A 26,254-nucleotide genomic window follows, 5' to 3' on the forward strand; every position below is an offset into this window, starting at 1 on the left:
GTATATGACAAAAGCATGGCAGACTGTGCCGGACCGGCAGATAACTTCCGCTTATTTTTACCATATTAAACATTGGAAATCCAACCACTTGCATTTGTGACACTTGATTTTGGCTCCACCTAAGACACTCTTAAAACTTCAAACACTTTTCTCTTCTCCCGCAACACTCTTGTCTGTCGGCACTATGTGGCAGCGTTGCATGACAACCCATCTCATCACGGAAAGGCACCTAACAGCTTTGGTAAGAGAGTAGAATTACCTGAAGAACTGCTTTCCATGGAAGCAGGACCAAGCGATGTAGCATTTTTATAGTACCAGGAAAGGAGAAGCAGCACTTCGCCTTTGCCGCACAGGCACAAGGCGACATGTGGCAGACGCCGTAGTCGGCAGGATTCGAACCTGAGCGGGGAGTCCCCATAGGATTTCAAGTCCATCGCCTTAACTACTCGGCCACGACTACAGCGAGCTCACCGCCACCGCATTCCTCCTATAATCTAACACGGAGTGCGAGGTGGCTGCGGAAACTTTTTTAAAGTCGCTCTCCGTTAAAAACAAAATACCTTTCGCAAGATACATGCCGGCAGACAGACACGCCTCAGAGGGTTTAAGGCTGGCTTCACGTTCAAATGATAAAGTCTCCCCGTCCGGATGTCAAAATGCAACTTTGGCAGACAGAAAAAACATCAACAAACCACAAATGTGGACAAGGATTTTACAAGCTGCATCACACTGCACTTTCCAAAGCATTTACATTCCTGTTAGACGCAGGAATTGCCTTTGATTTGCGCGCTTACGAACGCCATGGAAAACGAAACAAAACTAAAGCCCTCAGCTCTTGCACTTGATTATAATGCCGTTACGTGTCGAAGCAGGAATTTACGTCATCCTACCACTGCAACACGGGGAATAGAGGGAAATGAGCACACGCTACGTACGTCTCAATCACGCCCTAGAGTCATAAGGCGCATTGAAGGGTGCACCCCCATCATTAATCGTTGCGCCTCTGTGAAAGGAAAGCTCTTGAGCAGTCTTTGAAACAGCTCGGATGAAACACTTGATTGCTTCCATGTGCATCTGGAGCCCATTTCTTATTTTCACTTCACGCCGCCCAAAGCATTTCTAAAACATGAGATTCGCGTTTGGGAATGCGCCCTGCCCTACGAATAAAACAGGTCTACGGGTCTGAAACCTCCTCCACGGAAAACAGTTCTGTTGCGCTTTTGATTAAAGGGAGATTCGCTGTTCTTACTTTTTGATGACATAACACCCAAAGGGGCTGCTTTGGAGCTGGATTCCAACCAGCATCCTAAAGTTTCTTGGCGGTATCCTTTACAGTCCTCTGTTCGGTCGACAAGGGACAGAAGGGGGCAGCTTTCCCAACACACACAGTGCAATGTACTGTAGTGTTCCCGTTCATTGAATTCGCAGTTCTGCATCAGACCTCTAACTCGTTTCCTTAGCTTGGATTTAAGCCATGAAGCAGGCTTCTAGTGTATAAACGTCTAGAGGAATCACAAACTAATTGAGAGGCCATCATCCCAGGGGGAACTGACAAAGTCTATCCCTAAACACCTAGCGCAGTCTCTCGAGAGACTGTCAAAAATCGCTTTCTCCGTTTGCGTTGCAAGTAAGTGAAAACGCGGTCTCAAACCAGAGCTTCTTGGCAGCAGCGGAACGTAAATACCGTTACTGTTACTGCTCGATACCGACGTTAGCCTACTATACCATGTTCAGCCACCGCTAGGAAATGTACGGCTCTAGTACCGGAGCAAACAACAGGAGGGCCAAAGGCACACAGGCACACGTGTCAGACATGGAGAGCGACAAGGATGGGATTCAACCCCATGTGTGTGGAGCACAACGGATTAGCAGTCCATCGCCTTAACCACTCGGCCAACTCGTCAACGAAACTGGGCTGTCCTGACATGGGTTGGCGCACTCCAGTTGATCTTTTTCTTTTTTTTCCCTCATACTCGAGGGTCATTTTCCTGTTCCACATGCGATTTCAACATTTTCCTTGGGAGATGTCAAGCCAGCAAGCCACTGCTGTGGTTCAGTGGCCAGTGTGGAGTTCAGTGGCCCTGTTGTACACAGAAAGCACATTGAGCTCCTTGGACATGAAAAGTTCCAGATAAAAGCCATTTGTCATCCTTTCTCTTGGTGTCGATGTTGCTATTGTATGTAAAGGTGGCAACTTGCTCAGCGAGCAGGCGGAGCACACATCGAATGCAGATGTGTCTGAGTGGTGTGTCCAAGTGGCTGCAAAAGGACAGCACTCCCGGGGTGCCGTGGCTTAGTTGGTTAAAGCGCCTGTCTAGTAAACAGAAAATCCTGGGTCCGAATCCCAGCGGTGCCTTTTTTTGTTCTGTGTTCTCGAACAGAACTGGTCATTATGGACAACCGCATACGTCTAGACTTAATTAAATGCAAGTATTCATTTCCTATCTTGAACGACTTGTTTTTCTTAAAATGGATGCAACTTGCAAAACATGAAATACAAACCTCGCTAATCAGCGCTCACGGCTGGCAAAAAAAAAAGAAGTCAGCAATGTTTTTTTCTTTAACCTTAAGCCTGCTAATGGAGAAGAAACTAGTCGCCACATCACATACATCCGTTTTAACGATAAGAAGGTAACAACTATCCTCACTCCAGAGTAAATCTCACGTTGAGGGAATATTTTTTTCCACTTTACCATGAGTCGGGCTCAGCTGCAGAGAGGCGAGAGCAGAGCAATGAGGTCAGGGGGACAGGGGAGTCACACGCTGGCGGTTTGAACACGCGGAAGATCACTGAGGGATCCACAGTATGTGGACCCTCCATGCGCCATCATTCCACACTCCAGACTCTGAATCCTGCCATCCAAGTTAAGATCTCGGCGGAACCGGAGGCGCAGTTCTTTCTTAAAACGTAATCTGGTGAGCATTTCTAGAATCGTACTTGTATAGATGCAGCCTTTAATGTGTTGCTAGGTTAAAATTTATGACTTCTTGAACTTCAGTAGGCAACTGCCCTCTTGATTTCGGATTTAATTTCTTTATTACAGGGGCGCTTTTATGATGACAGAGTCATGTTCAGGTACTTTGCTTGATGGAGGAAGCTCATTTCGGACTCTGTGATCTGCTCACCTGGAAAGGTCTGCTGTACTACTACAAGAGAGAAGTAGAGTCTGGAGGAAGGGACAATTTTATGATGCTTTGGAAGGTAATGTTTTTTTTTTCTTTGAAATCGAAATGAATCAGAATATCAGTGCAAAAGACAAACTCTTGGTTTGGTTTAAAGAGATATGGTTTTAAAACAGACAAAATGTAGAAAACAGGTGTTTCTCACTTTTGGAAAAGAATGGACCGGGGGTAATATTTTACTAGTTGCAGTGCTAAGCTCACTGGGTTACAGTCCTGCAGTGTCACACCAGGGCCAGTGGTGCAATGGATAATGTGTCTGACTATGGATTAGGAGTTTGGAGGTTTGACTCCTGCCTGGTGCTGGTTGTTTTTAAACACATCAGCCTACTCCCTAAGTAGCCTGTGCTACTTACTGCATTGTAATCGTACCCAGTAAGAGATTTCCTTCATGTAAATGAACTGCACCTGACAGCTTTAGAAAAACACCTGGGCTCAGTACGGTGCTGAGAGCTCAAGTTGTGTATAATGTAATAATTTAGGTAGAATAGATTCTAATAATATAATGATCCAGTGTGCTGCACTACTTCACTGTTTCACTGCTCTATGCCTTCTGGAAATAAATCCTCAGACTACTTACTGCCCTGGGCATGTACCAATAAATTACAGGAGCACATCTATATATCACTGCGTTGAAGCAGGAGACACAATCACTGCAAACACATCCTAAATACAGTGTTCCAGCACCTTTGACCTCATCCAGAACGTATCATTTCTTGAAAGGAATTGCTGTCCGAATGCACATCTGAATCCCAAACAGAATCTCTAGTAAAATCCGATCATTTGTGAAACAGGTAAATGTCTTAGGGGCCCATTCCTCATTCTCAAGACACATGTATGCAGTACGTACACCATGCATTGAGCAATAGGGATTAAAGACACCACAGGTAAGGTTAGAAGTCATTCTGACTATATTCTAAAATATTGGACTCATATTCTTATGATGGCAGACATGATGCTGTGTTTAAGACCGGGGTTAATGGACATTATATGACTGTCAATTCTGTTTTGTTTTGGAGACTCTTGGCTGCCTATGTGGTACAGTGCAGCGTGAAGAAAACATTTTCCAAAACTGTGTCAGCTCAAAAGTTGTAAGAAAACCTTTCCAGCTGCTTAACTCTCTTCATTTTTGTCATTTAATTGTCTGTCGGCACTATGTAGCAGCATTGCATGACAACCCATCTCACCACGGAAAGGAACCTAACAGCTTTTGTAAGAGAGGAGAAAAGGACCTGGCCCGTACAGGACTCGAACCCACAACCTTGGTGTTATTAGCTCTAACCAACTGAGCTAACCAGCCTCACGACAGCAATCCTCTCTGTGCTGGAAAAAATCGAACTCAGGGAATTTCTTTTGCCCTCCTTTGAATTGAAAGCCGTGTAATTCAGTGTACGGGCTTTCTCGTGCAGTTTTATAGTTCTTGTAACCCAAATCCTACACTGGCGTGAAGTGACCCCCCATTTCACAGCATTTTTCAGCTGATTTAAAATGTACCTAAAGGAGAAGCATTATTGAAGACCATCAATTACCAAGAGCTTTTGTCAAAGGTTTTGGTGGTCATTTTTAATGACCACAGAGCGCTGTGACCTCGGTTTTACATCTCATCCAAGAGACAGCGCCCTTTTACAACACAGCGTCTCCGTCACTATGCTGGGGGATTGGGACCCGCACAGACCTCAGGGTGAGCGCCCCCCCACCGGCACCATTAACACCGCTTCCAGCTGGAAACTTTGTTTTTCCCTGTAGCTCACCCTCATCCGGGTACTGACCTGGCTAACACCTGTTTTGCTTTAGTGGGTTTTCAGTTGCGAGTTGCAAGGGGATGCAAGTGATGGAGCCACTCGCTGCAAAAGCCACTGCTTTGGCTGGGAATCGAACCAGAGCTTCCCGCATGGGAAGCGAGAATTCTACCACTGAACCAACAATGCTCACTGCCCAGTCCTTCAAAAAAGACGTTTTTTTGGTGCTCTGTTAAAAAAGCGTCGACATTACCTCTTTCAAAAGGCTTCACTTTCCTAGTCACATTCCAAGGCTCATTGAACCCGGGCTGTTTCCTCCAGCGGTATAGTATTGCAGTTAGACAGCACGATGCCTGCAAGACTATGTCACGCTCTGACGAGAAAAGTTTTCAACTAGCAATAATCGTGCCTCGGCTAAACCTCACAGGCTACGATACTGCCACTGCACAAAGCTGACGGTTGCCAGGCAACCGCGGGGATCCTATGGAAATCGTTATCAATCGTCTCATGGCATGTCGTTGCTGTAACGCTTCATATTTGCGGCCGGACACTTCCCGCCTCCCAGAGGAAAGAGCGCCAATCAGACAGGCGGAGACCGAAGACTCGCAGAGCAGACGGCCACAGTCGCCGTAATAAGAGCGAATGTGAGCGGTTTTGTTTTCTCTCTTTGACCAGCCCAGCTGCGCCCCACCCGAAGGCAGGGAAGCACAAAAATTGTATGGAACTCATTCATGCTCCTCTACTTGGAAATCTTTAGTAAAAGGCAAAAGATTTGTACGAGATGAAGAGAAACCAGAGTGCGTGGCTGGACAGCTGCAGGAGCCCAGGCCGCCTTCAAGGCCTCTGCCCTGCCGGTCGTGGTTGGCAATGCACCTGGCCTTACAAACGAGCCAGTGGGGCCCGTTCAGCTCCGGGCTCATCGCCTGCGGCTCTCGGCTTACCTGGCAGGGGAGATACCTTGATCAGCCTGTAGTTGGAGTAGTTGGATTGTTTTCTTGTTTTGTTTTGCGCGCTTACGAACGCCATGGAAAACGAAACAAAACTAAAGCCCTCAGCTCCTCCACTTGATTATAATCCCGTTACGTGTCGAAGCAGGAATTTACGTCATCCTACCACTGTAACACGGGGAATAGAGGGAAATGAGCACAAGCTACGAATTGTCTCAATCACTCCCTACAGTAGTAAGACGCCTGGAAGCGTGCACCCCCATCATTAATCTTTGCGCATCTGTGCAAGGTAAACTCTGGAGCAGTCTCTGAAACGGCTCAAAGGAAACACGTGATTGATTCCATGTGCATCTGGGGTTCATTTCTTATTTACATTTAATTCAAGGGAAAGGCTTGGGTCAGTTTCAGACGGCCTCCAACAGCGAGATTCAAGCGCCCCACCTTCAGCCCAATCTGCGCCGCCAGAACGCCAACGGCTCCTCTGGTCTCCGGGGTGCGGTTGTGACCCCGTAACCTAAAGTGTTGGTGGCAGACAAATGGAGACTAACAGGTGATGTCCTAGGACATGACTACATTGTGACACTCGGTGGGGATGGTGACCATTGTTTGGAAAAGAGTGCGAGGCCCCTTTAGAAAAACATTTTGTTAACAGGCATTCTGCCTCAGCCTAAACACCTATAGCTTGCAAAGCGCATGCTATTAGACAGGCACCTCTGCAAGACCTTAAGAGTCTCTTAAACTAGTGATAGTAAGGTGTTCCCAATGGGCGATGTTTGGCTTTCAAATCATCTCTCTGTGGAAGCGCCGAGATGCAGCTGTTTAAGGCTTAGAAGCAGCTGACTGTTTCACTACCTAGCTGATTACTGTCAGTCAGGGAGCTCAGAGGTGAAAAGCCTGTCTGAGAGACAATTCGCCGTCAATCAGTTCAATATGTTCCGTACCAGCTCGGCGCACCTGAGATCATCTTGGTAGCCGTGTAGCTCAGATGAGTGAGAGCGTGTGTGTGTGTACCACCGTGATTGGATGCCGGTCCTTCTCAGGTCACAGTAAACCTTCTGCTGCCTAACTTTCCTAATTTTGGGGATCCCTTTGAAAAAGCAAAGGAAAAAAAAAACTGGCTCTTCATCAGCGTGATCGACCCAACCCAGTGTGCCCCAGTGGCCTAATGGATAAGGCACTGGCCTCCTAAGCCAGGGATTGTGGGTTCGAGTCCCATCTGGGGTGCTCCTGTCCCTTTTTGAGTGTACAAATGTCCTTGTGATTTGTGAAGCTGCAACCCCACCTTACTCAGTGAGCGTCTCTGCTTTCTCTCACATACAGTTGGGAGAAAAACTTTTGTAAACAGCCCTTTGGAATGATGTGGATTTCTGCATGAATGGCTCCTAACATGTGATCTTATCTTTATCTAAGTCATAATAATTAATAAAGAGAGTCTGATTTAACAAACAACACACGCCCAACATTTGACATTGCTGTTTCTTTATTGACCAAATGGTTTAAACAATCAAGGTCATTGATGGAAAAAGTACGTGAACCCTTATATTAAGGAGCTAGTGGAACCTCCTTTATGACAAAAACCTCAACCCCCACTTTCTGTAGCAGCTGGTCAGACCTGAGCAGCGGTTAGGAGGTATTTTGGCCTATTCCTCTATGAAAAACTGTTTCAGTTCATGTATATTTTTGGGATGTCTTGCACTGAACGGCCTGCTTCAGATCACGCCACAGCACTTCAATGGGATTGGGGTCAGGACTCTTACTTGGCCATCCCAAAATACGGAATTTCTTCTGTTTCAGCCACTCTGTTGTTGATGTACTCCTTTGTTTTTGTCATGCTGCATGACCCAGCGTCTTTAGAGTTTTAGATCACAGGCAGACACCCTGACATTCTGCTGTAGAATTTCCTGATATATCTTGGAATTCATCGGTCCCTCGATGATTGCAAGCCGTACAGCCTCCGCTATGCTTCCCAGGTGGGATGAAGTTTTGGAGTTGGTATGCAGTGTTTTGTTATCTCCAAACATAACGCTGTGCACATTTACCAACAAGTTCAACTTTTGTCACATCTGTCCACAGAACATTGTTCCAGGAGTTGCTGTGGAACATCCATGTGGTCTTTAACAAACTTGAGAGGGGCAGTGGTGGTTTTTTTGGGGGGGAGAGCAGTGGTTTCCTCCATGGTGACCTCGCATGATCACCACTCCTGTTCAGATTTCTTCTTATGGTGGACTCATGAACACAGACGTAAGACAAAGTCAACCACCTGTTCGCTAGATCCCATCCCCACTCAGCTAGTCAAAGATTCCCTCGAAGGACTGGCAGGACCTATAATTAGTATGATGAATGCATCGCTTGCGTCAGGCGTTGTACCTGATCAATTTAAGGTAGCGGTTGTTAGACCGCTCCTTAAGAAGTCAAATTTGGATCCACAAGTTCTTAACAACTACAGGCCTGTCTCAAAGGTCCCATTTCAATCTAAAAGTCTTGGGAGAATAGTTGTTGCCCAACGTCAATCGTATCTGGATTCAAATAATATGCTTGAGAAATTTCATTCTGGTTTCTGAAACTGCATTAACAAGAGTCGTAAATGATATTCTCTTAGCTACTGATGCGGGGAATGCAACAGTGCTTGTGCTTCTAGATCTTAGAGCTGCCTTTGACACGGTTGACCTCTCTGTTTTGTTACACAGGCTTGAGTTTGAGGTTGGCTTATCTGGAACCGTCCTTCAGTGGTTTACTTCACATTTTACTCATCGTTTTCATTATGTTCAAATATCTAATAATTGTACTGCTTCATCAATGTCACCAGTTCAATTTGGGGTACCAGAAGATCAGTGCTGGGACCAATATTGCTCTCTCTCTCTACATGCTGCTGCTAGGTAGGATAATATGAAAAAATAATATGAACTTTCATTCATATGCTGATGACACTGAAATAAACATTTTGTTTACACCAAACAACAACTCTTCTATTATCAGTTTAGTTCAATGCATTAAGGAAGGAAATACTTGGATGTGTGAAAACTTTTTGTTACTCAACTCTGAGAAAAATGAGGATCTGTTGATCGGAGGCAACAATACTGATAAGACTACTATAACTTCAGCACTTAACTCAGAGGATTTAAACATTTGCCTCAAAGAGACAGCACGTAACCTAGGCGGCATATTAGACACAAGGCTCTTAACAACTTGCATTGTTAAGTGCCTTGGGACAACCTTGTTGTGAAAGGCGCTATATAGAAATACATTGATTTGAATTGAATTGACAATGTAAAATGTTGTGTGTGTTGTTTGTTAAACAAGACTGTCTTTATTTATCAAAAAATAAAAGGAATTTGCTAGGAATGCAAACGTTAGGTTGCGCTTCTTCATGCTGCATCGTCGGCATGAGTGGAGCTTTTTAAACATCTGTACTTACTGTGCCCCATAAGAAATCGTTTGTCCCCGTTCAAAAGAGATTGTGCGATGTCCTGCAGTGTTCGCAAAGCAAACCTTTGACAGTTTGAAAAGAGGAATTTATTCTGCTTCCTGTGTGTGCAGTAGTTACAAAGTTGAACGTCTTTACACGATTTGCTGCAGTTTTCAGTGGGCGGGCTTTGTCAGATGGCTTGGAAAAACGCACTGTGTTTCGGCTTGGGAAACATCATGAGAAGTGTCCTGCATGTTTTCTGTGTATAGCTGTCTTTTAACGCATACAGAATTCATTCGAAATCATTGATTTCTCCAATTAACAAGGGTCCCTTAAAGGATGAGTCAAAGTAACGTCTAATCGGATTAGTTTCCTTAGAGCTGGTTCAGAGTTTCCTCAAGAGTTTACCTTACACAGATGCGCAAAGAAGAATGTTGGGGGTGCACGCTTCAAGGTGCCTTACAGCTGTAGGGAGTGATTCGAGATGATTCGTGGCGTGTGCTCGTTCCCATATACCGTACGCCCCGGGGTGCAGTGCTAGGATGACGTACAATACCGCTTGGGCACATAACGGCGTTATATGCAAGTGCGGGACGTGAGGGTTTTCGTTTGTTCATTTTGTTTTGCTCTGCTTTGCTTTGTTTCATGGTCAAGAGGCGTAAGGTAAGTCGTAATCCAGGGAGAACACTGGTGGCAAACAGTCCAAGGTGAGAGGCGAGGTCCAAAGTCAAAAAGGCAGAAGGGGAGTCCAATATCCAGAATAAACGAGGTAATGGAAAAAACGCCAGGTAGAGCTCTCAAGGAGTAGACTCAATACCAGCGGGAAGCAGGTAAAGATGGTAAAAATAGCACTGCGTACCGCACGGTGGAGTGTGTGCAGGTGGGTTAACTCGTGCGGCGGCGTTTGTTAATAATCACCCGCTGCTGGTGCTGTTTAGATTGCTTAAGAGTTGGTCTTAACTGCCTGGCGGTCATGACAAGCTCCTCTTTAAGCTGTGGTTTAGTTTTGCATTCATGTGTTTCTAGAGCAGTTATTTATGGGGGTGGGTGGGTCTTTCACAGAGGCTCAGGACAAATCCCCTGCATGAAAGTCTACTGTGTGCGTTCAAACAGTCACAGGTCAAGAGCCAGGCAGGAGGACAATGGACAGAAGAAGCAACGAACTAAAAATAAAAGAACGAATATGAAAAAGCCACCATCTTTTTCTTTTTGACATTTTCCGACTTTCATGCAAGCCAGGACAAAGTTGCTCGTAGCTACTTGTGGATTCAAATACTCTATCGAGTGCTTTGATGAGTTTTTGCAATTTGATTGTCGTCCTGTCAGCCTGTTTCTGTTTTTCTTTTCAATCTAGTGATGGAAAGTAAGAGGGAAATGATGGAGCAATCAATAACTGCTCCGGAAAAATGGCAGAAAGAAATGGCCCGTCACTAAGGACATTTGTGAAGCAGAGGAGTGACATCACCACAAAGGCGACACATTCTGCTGATGGTTTTGGTGAATAATGATTGAGGCGCGTTAAGAGAAAGGTAGCTGTGTCAGCATGCGTAGGCTGCAAAGGATAAAGCAAAGGTTTACTCCATGCTGAAAAGAGAAGAAAAGAAGCACAACGTTTCGGCTGTGGAGTCTTCTGTGCCATCTTCTTTAGCGATGGTGATGATGTTTACATTGGAAAAACTGAGACACGCATACTGGAGGGGCTTGAACCACCAACTTTTCAGCACCACAGAGTCTGACAGTCTTTTGTGCGCCCTACATTTGCAGGTTTATGGTCAAAGAAAACAATCACTTGCGCTTCTTGCAGCCGGCAATCTTTTTCCACTGACAACCAAGAAATGGATTTCATCTTTCACAAGCTGTATGGATTTCTTCAAAAACAAGTTATTCCAGAAAGGAAATGAATTCTTGCATTAAACTGAACCAAGCTGTACATGTTTGTCTGAAATGAGACATTCGGCACAACAAGACACGGAGAGAGGCACCGCTGGTATTCAGACCAGGGATCGCCTGCTTACTAGGCAGGCACTTTAAGCCACTAGGGAACAGCGCCAGCGGAGCACCGCGCTTTTACAGACACTTGGATTTGGGTTTTTTTCATTTATGTTTGTGGACCTTCACCATTTGAGGAAGTGAGTTAGATAAGAAAGTTACAGGTATGGTGAGCAATGACTAACAAAGGCACGTACTGCGTATTCCTTACAGAAGAGTAAGCAATTTGTTCTAAAAAACACCGGCTAAAGTCCAACATCGTTAGCAATCTTATTACTTAAATAGAATAAACATCAATAAACTGTAAGGTGCTGGTACATGCGAGTAGATTTGATCTTCTATTAAACAAAAATGCAATTACAGCTCTAAAAAGGTCAACCTAGACTTCTGTAACAGATCTGTTCAGGTCATCGCTGTTCCTCTGACCTTGTGAGTCTTTGGAATTTTAAAAGTGTATTTTGCTTGCCTTTCATGTGGTCTGTGTACAAGTCACTGTGGCGTATGCGGTCCTACACAGCCTTGCTATAGACGTGACGAGCCTCCGCTATGTTGCAATGGAGAACAGGTTCAGTACGGAGCTGCCGAGAAAATTCAGCTGGAAAGCTCGTTGCAGAAAAGCATCGTTATCTGCGTCCAGCTGCAAAGCGTCACTCGTGGGTGCTGAAGAATCGATTTCACAGGCTGCGGGTATAGGCGATTTAGAGTGTTAAAGGTCCCAGCGAAAACAAAACAGCGCTGGTCCTTTTTCATGCACGCACGAGAGCAAATGCAAAGGATTTGAACCTGCGTAGGGAGACCCAAACAGATTTCAAGTGTGTTGCCTTAACCACTCGGCCACGATTACAGTAAGTACGCCAGCTGTTGGCTTCTTGCTACAATCGAACAAGGAGTGCAAGGCGGCGGCGGCAACTTTTTTCAAGTTCGCTCTCCGTTTAAGAAACCTTTTACGCCATACGTGTAAGCAGACACACACCTCAGAGTACTTAAGGGTGGCTTCAAGTTGGAATGATAAAGTCTCCCCGTTCGGACATGAAAATAGAACTTTCTTAGACAGAAAGAAATCAACAACGGAGACATGTGGATGACGATTTCAGTCACTGCACTTTGAATAGCATTTTTACTCGAGTTACAGGAGATGCACGAATGGCCCTTGACCTACGCTCTTACGAATGACTTGGAACATTCAAAGAGAACAGCCCTCAAGTCCTGCGGTTTATTATAATGCTGTTGCGTGTCGAGGCAGTATTTGACTCCGTCCTACCGTTGAGACAGGGGGCGTACTGTAAATGAACTGCACCTGACAGCTTTAGAAAAACACCTGGGCTCAGTACGGTGCTGAGAGCTCAGCGTTGCTGTTGTTCTTATTAGCACGCACTGCATCGGCTATGACCCGAACTTTTCAATTATTCCGATCAGTAAGTCAACACGTAGTCCACATGAAAGGTAGAAATATTCTCTTGTCTGTCTCATGTTTTTATAGAACTGAATGTCCCTGACAATGTACTGTTAGTTTTAATTGAAGAACGGCATCTGTGTTCAAATATACCAGAAAAGTTTACGTAACTGCTCATGCAACACTCAGTTGTAATTAGTCAAGAAATAAAGTCGAACAACAGCTGCGAGATTGATTCTGAACGTATGAGATTGCAGCGCCTTTTACTTCCATTGACAAATGATAGATATTCGAAGAGAGATCCTTCAGACCAGCAAGCAAACCCACGGCTATTTCGGTTTTCTATCTAGGCAACGTTGGTGTCTGCAATAGCATACATGAAAGCGTGATGCAATTTCTGTGGCTACATTAGTTGCACGTCATGCACAGTAAGAGTGTTTCTAACACCAAATACAAAGTCAACAATTAGCGATCACGCCTTCTCCTCAGTTAACCCACTGAAACCCTTGCTGTTAACAGTTCTTTACTGCGTGCTTTACGAGCACCTACATATTGTGTCGGTTCTTTCAGCTTTATTCATTACGTTTTCAAAGGCATAAGTAGAGCACCAGAGGTGCGAACACAAAGTGTGTGGTTACTTGAAGAATTGATTTCCATGGCAGCGGGGACAATTGATTTAGCGTTTTTATAGCACGAGGAAAGGAGAAGCAGCACTACGCCTTTTCCGCGCAGGCACAAAGCGACGTGCGGCAGACGCCGTAGTCTGCAGGATTCGAATCTGCACGGGGAGTCCCCAATGCATTTCGAGTCCATCACCTTAACCACTCGGCTACGACTACAGCTAGCTCGCCGCTGCCGCATTCCTCCTATAATCTAACACTGAGTGCGAGGTGGCTGCGGAAACCTTTTTAAAGTCGCTCTCCGTTAAAAAAAAAAATACCTTTCACAAGATTCGTGCCGGCAGACAGACACGCCTCAGAGGGTTTAAGGCTGGCTTCACGTTCAAATGATAAAGTCTCCCCGTCCGGATGTCAAAATGCAACTTTGGCAGACAGAAAAAACATCAACAAACCACAAATGTGGACAAGGATTTTACAAGCTGCACCACACTGCACTTTCAAAAGCATTTACATTCGTGTTAGCCGCAGGAATTGCCTTTGATTTGCGCGCTTACGAACGCCATGGAAAACGAAACAAAACTAAAGCCCTCAGCTCTTGCACTTGATTATAATGCCGTTACGTGTCGAAGCAGTAATTTACGTCATCCTACCACTGCAACACGGGGAATAGAGGGAAATGAGCACACGCTACGAATCGTCTCAATCACTCCCTAGAGTTGTAAGGCGCATTGAAGGGTGCACCCCCATCATTAATCGTTGCGCCTCTGTGAAAGGAAAGCTCTTGAACAGTCTTTGAAACAGCTCGGATGAAACACTTGATTGCTTCCATGTGCATCTGGAGCCCATTTCTTATTTTCACTTCACGCCGCCCAAAGCATTTCTAAAACAGGAGATTCGCGTTTGGGAATGCTCCCTGCCCTACAAATAAAACAGGTCTACGGGCTGAAACCTGCTCCACGGAAAACAGTTCTGTTGCGCTTTTGATCACATAACACCCAAAGGGGCTTCTTTGGAGCTGGATTCCAACCAGCATCCTAAAGTTTCTTGGCGGTACCATTTACAGTCCTCTATTCGGTCGACAAGGGACAGAAGGGGGCAGCTTTCCTCACACATAGAGTGCAATGTACTGTAGTGTTCCCGTTCATTGAATTTCTCAGTTCTGCATCAGACCTCTAACTCGTTTCCTTAGCTTGGATTTAAGCCACGAAGCAGGCTTCTAGTGTATAAACGTCTAGAGGAATCACAAACTATTTGAGAGGCCATCATCAAAGGGGGAACTGACAAAGTCTATCCCTAAACACCTAGCGCAGTCTCTCGAGAGACTGTCAAAAATCGCTTTCTCCGTTTCTCCGTGCAAGTAAGTGAAAACGCGGTCTCAACCCAGAGCCACTTGGCAGCAGCGGCACGTAAATACTGGTACTGCCACTGCTCGATACCGACGTTAGCCTACTATACCTTCTTCAGCCACCGCTAGAAAATGTATGGCTCTAGTACCAGAGCAAACAACAGGAGGGCCAACGTCGAACAGGCACACATATCAGACATGGAAAGCGACAAGAACGGGATTTGAACCCATGCGTGCAGAGCACAATGGATTAGCAGTCCATCACCTTGGCCACTCGGCCACCTCGTCGAAACTTGTTGGGTAACGCGCTCCTGTCTAGTAAACAGGAGATCCTGGGTCCGAATCCCAGCAGTGCCTTCTTTGTTCTGTCTTCTCTAACAGAACTGGTCCTTACAGACAACCGCCTACGGCTAGACTTAATTAAATACAAGTATTCATTTCCTGTCTTTAACGCGACTTGTTTTTCTTAAAATGGATGCAACTTGCAAAACATGAAATACAAACCTGGCTAATCAGCGCTAGCGGCAGGCAAAAAAAAAAGAAGTCAGCAATGTTTTTTTTCTTTAACCTTAACCCTGCTAATGGAGAAGAGTTAAACGACCGAGTCTATGCAGCTTAAACGGTGCGCACGTCAGGTTCTTAGCTGAAAGGTTGGTAAATCACGCTCACCCCAGTCCTTAATCTTTTAAAGAGGATACAAAATTGAACCTAGTCGCCACATCACATACATCCTGTTCATTGATAAAAAGGTAACATCTATCCTCGCTCCAGAGTAAATCTTACGTTGAGGGCATAGTTTTATTCACTTTACCGTGAGTCGGGCTCAGCTGCACAGAGGAGAGAGCAGAGCAATGAGGTCACGGGGACAGGGGAGTCACACGCTGGCGGTTTGAATACGCGGAAGATCACTGAGGGATCCACAGTATGTGGACCCTCCGTGCGCCATCAGTCCACACTCCGGACTCTGAATCCTGCCATCCGAGTTAAGATCTCGGCGGAACCTGAGGCGCAGTTCCTTCTTAAAACGTAATCTGGTGAGCATTTCTAGAATCGTACTTGTATAGATGCAGCCTTTAATGTGTTGCTAGGTTAAAATTGATGACTTCTTGTATTTCAGTAGGCAACTGCCCTCTTTATTTCGGATTGAATTTCTTTATTACAGGGGCGCTTTTATGAAGACAGAGTCATGTTCAGGTACTTTGGTTGATGGAGGAAGCTCATTTCGGACTCTGTGATCTGCTCACCTGGAAAGGTCTGCTGTACTACTACAAGAGAGAAGTAGAGTCTGGAAGAAGGGACAATTTTATGATGCTTTGGAAGATAATGTTTTTTTTTTCTTATACTGAAAATGAAAGGTAGGTGTTTCTATATGGACTCAGTCTTTGGAATTTGTATATATATATATGTTTCAGTGATCCCTCAGCCATTCCTTCTGTATTGTACTTCAATTTCTCTTTTAAAATTCCTTCCCCACTTCTAGGACCTGCAGTTGCTGAACTCCACAATGGCTTCTATTGGAAAGTCTGTGACTGAGACCAAGTAAGTGTTCACTTTTTTATGAAACCATTATTTATTTTGGAGCAATGAGCAATTCTTATATAAATGCAATAAAATCATTATGCTCAAACTATGAGAGAGAATTTTAAGGATAATTTAAGAAATCAGTCTTAGCTTGTTTCTATACACAGATGGTATTATTTATTTTCAAAGGAAACCCGTGAGGATTCCCCTAGTGTGCAAGATGTGCCTGAATACTTTTGATCAGCTTCCTGCTCACTTGAAGAGGGCATGTATGAAGCACGCCACGGCAGAAGAGATCAGGATGGCCTCTCAACAGGCGAGGGAGGACATGATGAATCACCTGAAGAACGGGGTCATCGTGGATTACCACAGAACAGAGATCGTGTCTGGTGAGGCAAACAGGATAGTGGTTGTAAGACTGCTAGAGTCCTTGGGCCTTTTTGTACACGGGAAGCCTGAAGACACATCGGCAAGGTGAGATATTTTTAATCTGTAAGGCTTCTGTAGTTTCTTTTTGAAATCATTGTTACAACATATTATGTAAAAGCATGTTGAAAAGAATCTACCTGCATTCCAGCGGCCCTGAGCAAGAGGCCGCTGTCCAGGAGGAAGAGATGCCAGAGGCTGCTCTAGAAACTGAAACAGAAGCGGATAAGGAAGGGAAAGATGTGAGCTCTGAAGAACTCTATCAGCAGTAAGACTTTTTATTTTTCAGATGTATCTTTTTTTACTAAAATTCTAATTTGTCTTATAGGTATAAAATGTTTAAGCCGGTGTTTTATATCCTTACAGGCCCTGAGTAGTTAAAAAGTATCAGCAGGCCGGAAGAGAGTGGCCCAAGCTGGACTCTATAGAAAGCACTCCCTGGATGCTCCTCTCCTGATTGGATTCAAACAGTACCTTACCAAGGATCTGGGAGTGGCAAATTATTCTCAGGAGGTATTTATTTTTTAAAGGCATTAAAAATTAAGCAATGGTATATTCATTGTAAATGTTTTTATTTCTTAGCTTAAAATTCACACATGTGAAATGATGTCAGCCATAAACATCATGACTCTATATTTCCTACCTGAATCTATTCTACTTAAATTATTACATTATAAACAATTTGAGTTCATTTTAAAAAGTAAAAGGTAATGAAAGGAATGCATTTTCATAAGAAAGATAATACCGATATGCATGTGATAATCTTCCTTATATCATGTAGTGCGTCATTTGGACACTTTGTGGGCTTGAAATACAAAGAAAATCATGTTCTATGGTACAAGATAAATACAAAACGTAAGCTTTTATTTTAATTAGATTTGTTTATAAAGCATAAGCAATCATTTATTACATTAATATATGTGAAAATAACATTTTAGCATCATATTATACATACAGGTCTCTAGCTTCAACACAGTGCTATATATATATATGCTCAGTGATTTATTGGTACATTCCCAGGGCAACAATCAGAATGAGGATTGATTTCCAGACGGGCTACAGGTAGTGTTGTGAAATACTTCAACACACTGGATCGCAGATTTAGACCCCCTGCACTCTTACTCCTTAAAAACCAAAGAAATGAAGATATGTAGCAATCACATTGTAACAGGGGTGACAGTGACTTAATGCTTATACTAGTGGACTTCTGGTACCTTTAGGGTACGGTGTTCCCTGAAGGGCTCTCAAACCCCGCATTTCAGATGCCTAGCTGATGTGTTACACCTCAAAATCACTTTTAAACCTTACCTCTGGTATCTTTTATCCCTATTGCTCAACGCGAAAACCTTACCTGTGGTGTCTTTAATCCCTATTGCTCAATGCATGGTGAAAGTATTGCATAAATGTGTCGGAAAATGAGCAATGGGCACCTGAGAGACTCATTTGCCTGTTTCACAAATGATCATATTTGACTAGAGATTCTGTTTGGGATTCAGTTGTGCATTCTGACAGCAATCCCTTTCAAAAAAGGATACATTCTGGATGAGGTCAAAGGTGCAGGAACACTGTATTTAGGATGTGTTTGCAGTTATTCTGTGTCTCTAGCTTCAACACAGTTATATATATATATATGCTCACTGATTTTATGGTACATGCCCAGGGCAATAATCATTATGAGGATTTATTTCCAGATGTGCTAGGGGTAGTGTTGTGAAATACTTCAACACACTGGATCGCAGGTTTAAACTCCCTGCACTCTTACTCCTTAAAAACCAACAAATGCAGATATGTAGCAATCATATTGTAGCAGAGTGCATCGTTTCCGGCATAGTATGGCAGGGTGTTTTCCGAGTTATTGCACGGATTGGGCACGCCCGCAAGCCAAGAGCCGCAAGCGATGAGCCCGGAGCTGAACGGGCCCCACTGGCTCGTTTGTAAGGCCAGGTGCATTGCCAACCACGACCGGCAGGGCAGAGGCCTTGAAAGCAGCCTGGGCTCCTGCAGCTGTGCAGCCACGCACTCTGGTTTCTCTTCATTTCGTACAAATCTTTCGCCTTTTGCTAAAGATTTCCGTAGAGAGGAGCATGAATGAGTTCCGTGCAATTTTTGTGCTTCCCTGCCTTCGGGTGGTTGCAGCTGGGCTGGTCAAAGAGAGAAAACAAAACCGCTCACAATCGCTCTTGTTATGGCGATTGTGGTTGTCTGCTCTGCGAGTCCTCGGTCTCTGCCCGTCTGATTGCCGCTCTCTTCTTTGGGGGCGGGAAGTGTCCGGCCGCAGGGGATCTTGGGACCTCGCTTTGCAAAGCGGCTTCCCAGAGTGCGTCGTTTCCGGCACAGTGTGGCCGGGTGTTTTCCGAGTTATCGCACGGATTGGGCACGCCCGCAAGCCGAGAGCCGCAGGCGATGAGCCCGGAGCTGAACGGACCCCACTGGCTCGTTTGTAAGGCCAGGTGCATTGCCAACCACGACCGGCAGGGCAGAGGCCTTGAAGGTGGCCTGGGCTCCTGAAGCTGTGCAGCCACGCACTCTGGTTTCTATTCATTTCATACAAATCTTTTGCCTTTTACTAAAGATTTCCGTGGAGAGGAGCATGAATGAGTTCCATGCAATTTTTCTGCTTCCCTGCTTTCGGGTGGGGCGCAGCTGGGCTGGTCAAAGAGAGAAAACAAAACCGCTCACAATCGCTCTTGTTATGGCGATTGTGGTTGTCTGCTCTGCGAGTCCTTGGTCTCCGCCTGTCTGATTGGCGCTCTTTTCTTTGGGGGGCGGGAAGTGTCTGCCCCCACTGCCCCTTTCAAGTTTGCTAAAGACCACGTGGATGTTCCAGAGCAACTCCTGGAACAATGTTCTGTGGACAGACGTGACAAAAGCTGAACTTGTTGGTAAATGTGCACAGCGTTATGTTTGGAGATAACAAAACACTGCATACCAACTCCAAAACCTCATCCCACCTGGGAAGCATGGCGGAGGTTGTACGGCTTGCAATCATCTAGGATCACCCAGGATCTCCTGTTTATTAGGCATAATAAACAGGGCCACTGAACTCCACACTGGCCACTGAACCACAGCAGTGGCTTGCTGGCTTGACATCTCCCAAGAAAAATGTTGAAATCGCATGTGGAACAGGAAAATGACCCTCGAGTACGAGGGAAAAAAAAGAAAAAGATCATCTGGAGCGTGCCAACCCATGTCCGGAGCGTGCCAACCCGTGTCCGGACAGCCCAGTTTCCTCGACGAGGTGGCCGAGTGGTTAAGGCGATGGACTGCTAATCCATTGTGCTCTGCACGCGTGGGTTCGAATCCCATCCTCGTCGCTCCGGTACTAGAGCCGTACATTTTCTAGCGGTGGCTGAACATGGTATAGTAGGCTAACGTTGGCTCTGGGTTGAGACCGCGTTTTCACTTATTTGCAACGCAAACGGAGAAAGCGATTTTTGACAGTCTCTCAGAATCACAGTTTGTCATTCCTCTAGACGTTTATACAGTAGAAGCCTGCTTCGTGGCTTAAATCCAAGCTAAGGAAACGGGTTAGAGGTCTGATGCAGAACTGCAAATTCAATGAACGGGAACACTACAGTACATTGCACTGTATGTGTGAGGAAAGCTGCCCCCTTCTGTCCCTTGTCGACCGAACAGAGGACTGTAAAGGATACCGCCAAGGATGCTGGTTGAAATCCAGCTCCAAAGAAGCCCCTTTGGGTGTTATGTCATCAAAAAGTAAGAACAGCGAATCTCCCTTTGATCAAAAGCGCAACAGAACTGTTTTCCGTGGAGCGGGTTTCAGACCCGTAGACCTGTTTTATTTGTAAGGCAGGGCGCATTCCCAAGCGCGAATCTCCTGTTTTAGAAATGCTTTAATGGGCGTGAAGTGAAAATAAGAAATGGGCTCCAGATGCACATGGAAGCAATCAAGTGTTTCATCCGAGCTGTTTCAAAGACTGCTCAAGAGCTTTCCTTTCACAGAGGCGCAACGATTAATGATGGGGGTGCACCCTTCAATGCGCCTTAGGACTCTAGGGAGTGATTGAGACGATTCGTAGCGTGTGCTCATTTCCCTCTATTCCCCGTGTTGCAGTGGTAGGATGACGTAAATTCCTGCTTCGACACGTAACGGCATTATAATCAAGTGCAGGAGCTGAGGGCTTTTGTTTTGTTTCGTTTTCCATGGCGTTTGTAAGCACGCAAATCAAAGGCAATTCCTGCGTCTAACAGGAATGTAAATGCTTTTGAAAGTGCAGTGTGGTGCAGCTTGTAAAATCCTTATCCACATTTGTGGTTTGTTGCTGTTTGTTCTGTCTGCCAAAGCTGCATTTTGACATCCGGACGGGGAGACTTTATCATTTGAACGTGAAGCCAGCCTTAAACCCTCTGAGGCGTGTCTATCTGCCGGCACGTATTTTGTCAAAGGTATTTATTTTTTTTAACGGAGAGCGACTTTGAAAAGGTTTCCGCAGCCACGTCGCACTCCGTGTTAGATTAAAGGAGGAATGCAGCGATGGCGAACTCGCTGTAGTCGTGGCCGAGTGGTTAAGGCGATGGACTCGAAATCCATTGGGGACTCCCCGCGCAGGTTCGAATCCTGCCGACTACGGCGTCTGCCGCACGTCTCCTTGTGCCTGCGCGGCAAAGGCGAAGTGCTGTTTCTCCTTTCCTGGTACGATAAAAACGCTAAATCGCTTGGCCCCGCTGCCATGGAAATGAGTTCTTCAGATAACCACACATCTTGCGTTCGAAACCTCTGGTGTTCTACTTATGCCTTTGAAAACCTAATGAATAAAACTGAAAGAACCGACACAATATGTAGGTGCTCGTAAAGCACGCATTAAAGAACTGTTAACAGCAAGGGTTTCAGTGGGTTAACTGAGGAGAAGGCGTGATCGCTAATTGTTGACTTTTTATTTGGTGTTAGAAACACTCTTACTGTGCATGACGTGCAACAAATGTAGCCACAGAAATTGCATCACGCTTTCATGTATGCTATTGCAGACACCAACGTTGCCTAGATAGAAAACCGAAATAGCCGTGGGTTCGCTTGCTGGTCTGAAGGATCTCTCTTCGAATCTCTATCATTTGTCAATTGAAGTAAAAGGTGCTGCAATCTGATACGTTCAGAATCAAACCCGCAGCTGTTGTTCGACTTTATTTCTTGACTAATTACAACCTTTTACTGTCAAGTTTATTGGTACAACTTGAGCTCTCAGCACCGTACTGAGCCCAGGTGTTTTTCTAAAGCTGTCAGGTGCAGTTCATTTACATGAAGGAAATCTCTTACTGGGTACGATTACAATGCAGTAAGTAGCACAGGCTACTTAGGGAGTAGGCTGATGTGTTTAAAAACAACCAGCGCCAGGCAGGAGTCAAACCTCCAAACTCCTAATCCATAGTCAGACACATTATCCATTGCACCACTGGCCCTGGTGTGACACTGCAGGACTGTAACCCAGTGAGCTTAGCACTGCAACTAGTAAAATATTACCCCCGGTCCATTCTTTTCCAAAAGTGAGAAACACCTGTTTTCTACATTTTGTCTGTTTTAAAACCATATCTCTTTAAACCAAACCAAGAGTTTGTCTTTTGCACTGATATTCTGATTCATTTCGATTTCAAAGAAAAAAAAAACATTACCTTCCAAAGCATCATAAAATTGTCCCTTCCTCCAGACTCTACTTCTCTCTTGTAGTAGTACAGCAGACCTTTCCAGGTGAGCAGATCACAGAGTCCGAAATGAGCTTCCTCCATCAAGCAAAGTACCTGAACATGACTCTGTCATCATAAAAGCGCCCCTGTAATAAAGAAATTCAATCCGAAATCAAGAGGGCAGTTGCCTACTGAAATACAAGAAGTCATAAATTTTAACCTAGCAACACATTAAAGGCTGCATCTATACAAGTACGATTCTAGAAATGCTCACCAGATTACGTTTTAAGAAAGAACTGCGCCTCAGGTTCCGCCGAGATCTTAACTCGGATGGCAGGATTCAGAGTCTGGAGTGTGGAATGATGGCGCACGGAGGGTCCACATACTGTGGATCCCTCAGTGATCTTCCGCGTGTTCAAACCGCCAGCGTGTGACTCCCCTATCCCCCTGACCTCATTGCTCTGCTCTCGCCTCTGTGCAGCTGAGCCCGACTCATGGTAAAGTGGAAAAAAATATGCCCTCAACGTGAGATTTACTCTGGAGTGAGGATAGTTGTTACCTTCTTATCGTTGAAACGGATGTATGTGATGTGGCGACTAGGTTCTTCTCCATTAGCAGGCTTAAGATTAAAGAAAAAAACATTGCTGACTTCTTTTTTTTTTTGCCAGCCGCGAGCGCTGATTAGCGAGGTTTGTATTTCATGTTTTGCAAGTTGCATCCATTTTAAGAAAAACAAGTCGTTCAAGACAGGAAATGAATACTTGCATTTAATTAAGTCTAGACGTATGCGGTTGTCCATAATGACCAGTTCTGTTCGAGAACACAGAACAAAAAAAGGCACCGCTGGGATTCGGACCCAGGATTTTCTGTTTACTAGACAGGCGCTTTAACCAACTAAGCCACGGCGCCCCGGGAGTGCTGTCCTTTTGCAGCCACTTGGACACACCACTCAGACACATCTGCATTCGGTGTGTGCTCCGCCTGCTCGCTGAGCAAGTTGCCACCTTTACATACAATAGCAACATCGACACCAAGAGAAAGGATGACAAATGGCTTTTATCTGGAACTTTTCATGTCCAAGGAGCTCAATGTGCTTTCTGTGTACAACAGGGCCACTGAACTCCACACTGGCCACTGAACCACAGCAGTGGCTTGCTGGCTTGACATCTCCCAAGGAAAATGTTGAAATCGCATGTGGAACAGGAAAATGACCCTCGAGTATGAGGGAAAAAAAAGAAAAAGATCAACTGGAGTGCGCCAACCCATGTCAGGACAGCCCAGTTTCCTAGACGAGGTGGCCGAGTGGTTACTGTATGCTGAGTCTAAAGACAGTTTCACCCATTTTCTGATTGCTCGGTTCTGTACCAGTGCAGACATGTCAAACAGTGAATGGCTGTACCTCTATTGTGTCCGTGCTCAATGAATGAAATCGGTAACAAATGAATATATGTCTAGTTATACGAAAAACGAGTGGTTTATCGACTCATCTTCATTTGCAGATTTAGAGGCAGCTTCGATATTCGTTTTACAGACGGGTTTTTTTTTTTGAATATGGGTCACACACATGCCACAGCAACAAAACATCTCTAGAGATGAGGCTATAGATCACCTTTCCATCCTGCAGGTTTTCCTCCCAAAGCCTACGGCACCAACGGCGACCCCTGCTGGCCGGGAGAGCAAAAGCTTACAGCACCTGGTATTCCCAGGCAGTCTCCCATCCAAGTACTAACCAGGCCCGACGCTGCTTAGCTTCCAAGATCAGACGAGATCGGGCGTGTTCAGGGTGGTGTGGCCGTAAGTGAAAGCCCAGCCCCTGACTCGCTACTTGAAGCTGTGTGTGGCGGGGGTTCCGTGCCCCCCGAGCGGGACTGAAGGATCGTTCGTGTGCAACTCTTTGGAAAGGAGCTGCTTTCCAAATCGCATTGCATGCCTGGATGTTGGCGAATGCGCTCCCTTGTGTTGGCTCGTCCCGCACTGGAGGAGGACAAACAATCTGCACGGAGGAGCACCAGGCAAGTCTTCACCAGACAAAAACCTCCAGTGCACAGCACTCTGGAAACATTTCGGGGCTTTCGCGTGTTTATTTCAGCACGTAAAGCGCACCGGTCCAACACGTCGGCCGGGCGCGCGGCGCCTCCGCCCTCTTGTGGCCTTGCGGCGTCAGAGCAAGAGGCTCCTTCTCGCTGCCCTTCCGCTGTGTTGCAGGGCCCCGAGAGGGAACCCGGAGCGCGCACTTTGTGGGGGGCGGGGGACCGCGTTCGCGCTCTGCCCCCGGTCTCTTGCGCGAGTACTAAATCTCACGGACAGGGGGGCCTCGTCATTGATTGTTACAGGTGAGACGGGGATTAGGAGGAGACCCTGACTGATGGGTAAAGGGGAGCACTAACACCAGAGGGACACCCCCGGCATCTCTTTTTGAGAGACGCCCTGGGGTTTCCTAATGGCCAAGGAGGGTCGGGACCTCGGTTTGACGCCTCCCCCGAAGGACGGCGCCTGTTTGTGCAGCAGAGTGTCGCCATCAGGAGGCTGGGGCGTAAGAGAGCCACACAGCCCGCAGGGTGAGCGCTCCCTACTGGTCCCAGTCACACCTCTTGCAGGAGCAGCAGCAACCGGAGCTTTTCCGGGGTGGAATCTCCCATCCGGGTGCCGGCCAGGCTCACACCTGCTGGGCTGCCCCGGGGGTGAGCCCAGTCGAGAGTCGCAGGGCCAGATCTAGTCACCGGGGAGAAACGATACAAGTGAAGGATTGCTCGGCTCTCGGCACTTGAAAAGACCGACAAATGTCTCGTTCCTGCCGGAGCTGAATGTACCCGCATGTGTGGTGTCGTCTTCTTCCCCCGCCCCGCTGTGTTTGCTGTATTGTCTCTGAAGCCGGCCCCCCCGAGACGAGACGGGCTGTTCCTGTGCCCCAATTAACACTTTACAGGTGCCATTCCCCGGCATTGTGGCCATTGTCGGTGCTCACACGCGATAAGATAAGGCGGAGGAGAGCGGGGCATGCCCAGCGGCAGACATTCAAGGAGGGGGCAGTGCGAGGTGAGGTGAGGTGCGACACGCCGGAGCCCCGACGCAGCTAATGCGGAGCACTTGTTGGACTGGCATCGAAAGGACGTGTGCGCACGGAGCGAGCCTTCCCTGCGGCGGAGCGCGGGAACTTTCTCCCCCCCTCCCGCTGCAGGAGTTGTGTGCACTGCAGCGGTGCCGAGAGAAAAGCACAGAAGGCAGCAGGCTCTGGAGAGCAGGTTAGAGACGGAGCCTTGTGGGCAGGCGAGCAGGCCCGTTTTTTGGAAATTGCTGAAAAGGTTTGTTCGGTGTGTGGCAGGCGCACGTCGCGAGCTTGCGTGGCGATCTGCCGGTCTGGAGTTATGCAAATGAGGCCGAATTGCATCCCGGGACATGCTGCGAATGCGCAACGGCGACTGCAGATGTGTAGGAAACGGCGCGCTCGTTTTCTCGTTTTGCCCACACTTTTGAGTGTTAGTGTGGCGTGTGAGTGTGTGAAAGAGTGGGCCCAGCAGGAGGCGGTGGCGTGCGGGGCGAGGAGGTGGCCTAGGCTGCGCGACTTGTGCTGTGGGTGCGGGCCACTTGCAGGGGCCTGTTTAACTCATACTTACCTGGCAGGGGAGATACCTTGATCAAGAAGGAGGTTCACCCAGGGCGAGGCTCGGCCATTGCACTCCGGCTGTGCTGACCCCTGCGAATTCCCCAAATGTGGGAATCTCGACTGCATAATTTCTGATAGTGGGGGACTGCGTTCGCGCTCTCCCCTGATGTGCTTGGTCCAAAATCAGATACGGGAGGGTTAGGACACAATGAGCTGCGTGGCTGCGGAAGGATCCCGGTTCGACAGGAGTGGACGCCGCTGCTGGTTCTCGCTGGCTTTTAGTTAGGGGTCCGGAGAAGCATCTCAAGCTAGTTCCACTACTCCTTCCGGACGTTCATTCCCTTTTCAAAGTCAGTCGTTTTCCTGTAGTCTGCGTTCTTTAGGCTGATTATCGAGGTTAGCCTTTATTTGGTCATGGGGGGCCTCGGTACTGTATGCTGAGTCTAA

The 26,254-nt window shown here is 46.4% G+C and overlaps 9 non-coding genes and 1 pseudogene across 9 annotated transcripts; 6 read left to right on the forward strand and 4 right to left on the reverse strand.

Annotated features, from left to right (window-relative positions):
• Positions 1 to 5,293: 5,293 nt before the first annotated feature.
• Positions 5,294 to 5,373, reverse strand: LOC138237566 (U4 spliceosomal RNA; annotated as a pseudogene).
• Positions 5,374 to 5,603: 230 nt separating this feature from the next.
• LOC138237528 (U5 spliceosomal RNA) lies at positions 5,604 to 5,720 on the reverse strand. Its single transcript, XR_011188981.1, has one exon. It is a non-coding gene; the product is annotated as a U5 spliceosomal RNA (small nuclear RNA).
• Positions 5,721 to 7,017: 1,297 nt separating this feature from the next.
• Positions 7,018 to 7,090, forward strand: trnar-ccu (transfer RNA arginine (anticodon CCU)). The gene has a single exon. It is a non-coding gene; the product is annotated as a tRNA-Arg (tRNA).
• Positions 7,091 to 13,411: 6,321 nt separating this feature from the next.
• On the reverse strand, positions 13,412 to 13,493 carry trnas-cga (transfer RNA serine (anticodon CGA)). The gene has a single exon. It is a non-coding gene; the product is annotated as a tRNA-Ser (tRNA).
• Positions 13,494 to 18,582: 5,089 nt separating this feature from the next.
• On the forward strand, positions 18,583 to 18,696 carry LOC138237534 (U5 spliceosomal RNA). The gene has a single exon (XR_011188986.1). It is a non-coding gene; the product is annotated as a U5 spliceosomal RNA (small nuclear RNA).
• A 392-nt stretch (positions 18,697 to 19,088) lies between these two features.
• Positions 19,089 to 19,202, forward strand: LOC138237527 (U5 spliceosomal RNA). Its single transcript, XR_011188980.1, has one exon. It is a non-coding gene; the product is annotated as a U5 spliceosomal RNA (small nuclear RNA).
• A 596-nt stretch (positions 19,203 to 19,798) lies between these two features.
• On the forward strand, positions 19,799 to 19,880 carry trnas-gcu (transfer RNA serine (anticodon GCU)). The gene has a single exon. It is a non-coding gene; the product is annotated as a tRNA-Ser (tRNA).
• Positions 19,881 to 21,075: 1,195 nt separating this feature from the next.
• Positions 21,076 to 21,157, forward strand: trnas-cga (transfer RNA serine (anticodon CGA)). The gene has a single exon. It is a non-coding gene; the product is annotated as a tRNA-Ser (tRNA).
• Positions 21,158 to 23,884: 2,727 nt separating this feature from the next.
• Positions 23,885 to 24,003, reverse strand: LOC138237578 (5S ribosomal RNA). Its single transcript, XR_011189028.1, has one exon. It is a non-coding gene; the product is annotated as a 5S ribosomal RNA (ribosomal RNA).
• A 1,806-nt stretch (positions 24,004 to 25,809) lies between these two features.
• Positions 25,810 to 25,973, forward strand: LOC138237538 (U1 spliceosomal RNA). Its single transcript, XR_011188989.1, has one exon. It is a non-coding gene; the product is annotated as a U1 spliceosomal RNA (small nuclear RNA).
• Positions 25,974 to 26,254: the final 281 nt, after the last annotated feature.

Source organism: Lepisosteus oculatus, unplaced genomic scaffold (assembly GCF_040954835.1).
Source record: "Lepisosteus oculatus isolate fLepOcu1 unplaced genomic scaffold, fLepOcu1.hap2 HAP2_SCAFFOLD_99, whole genome shotgun sequence".
Lineage (NCBI taxonomy): Eukaryota > Metazoa > Chordata > Actinopteri > Semionotiformes > Lepisosteidae > Lepisosteus > Lepisosteus oculatus.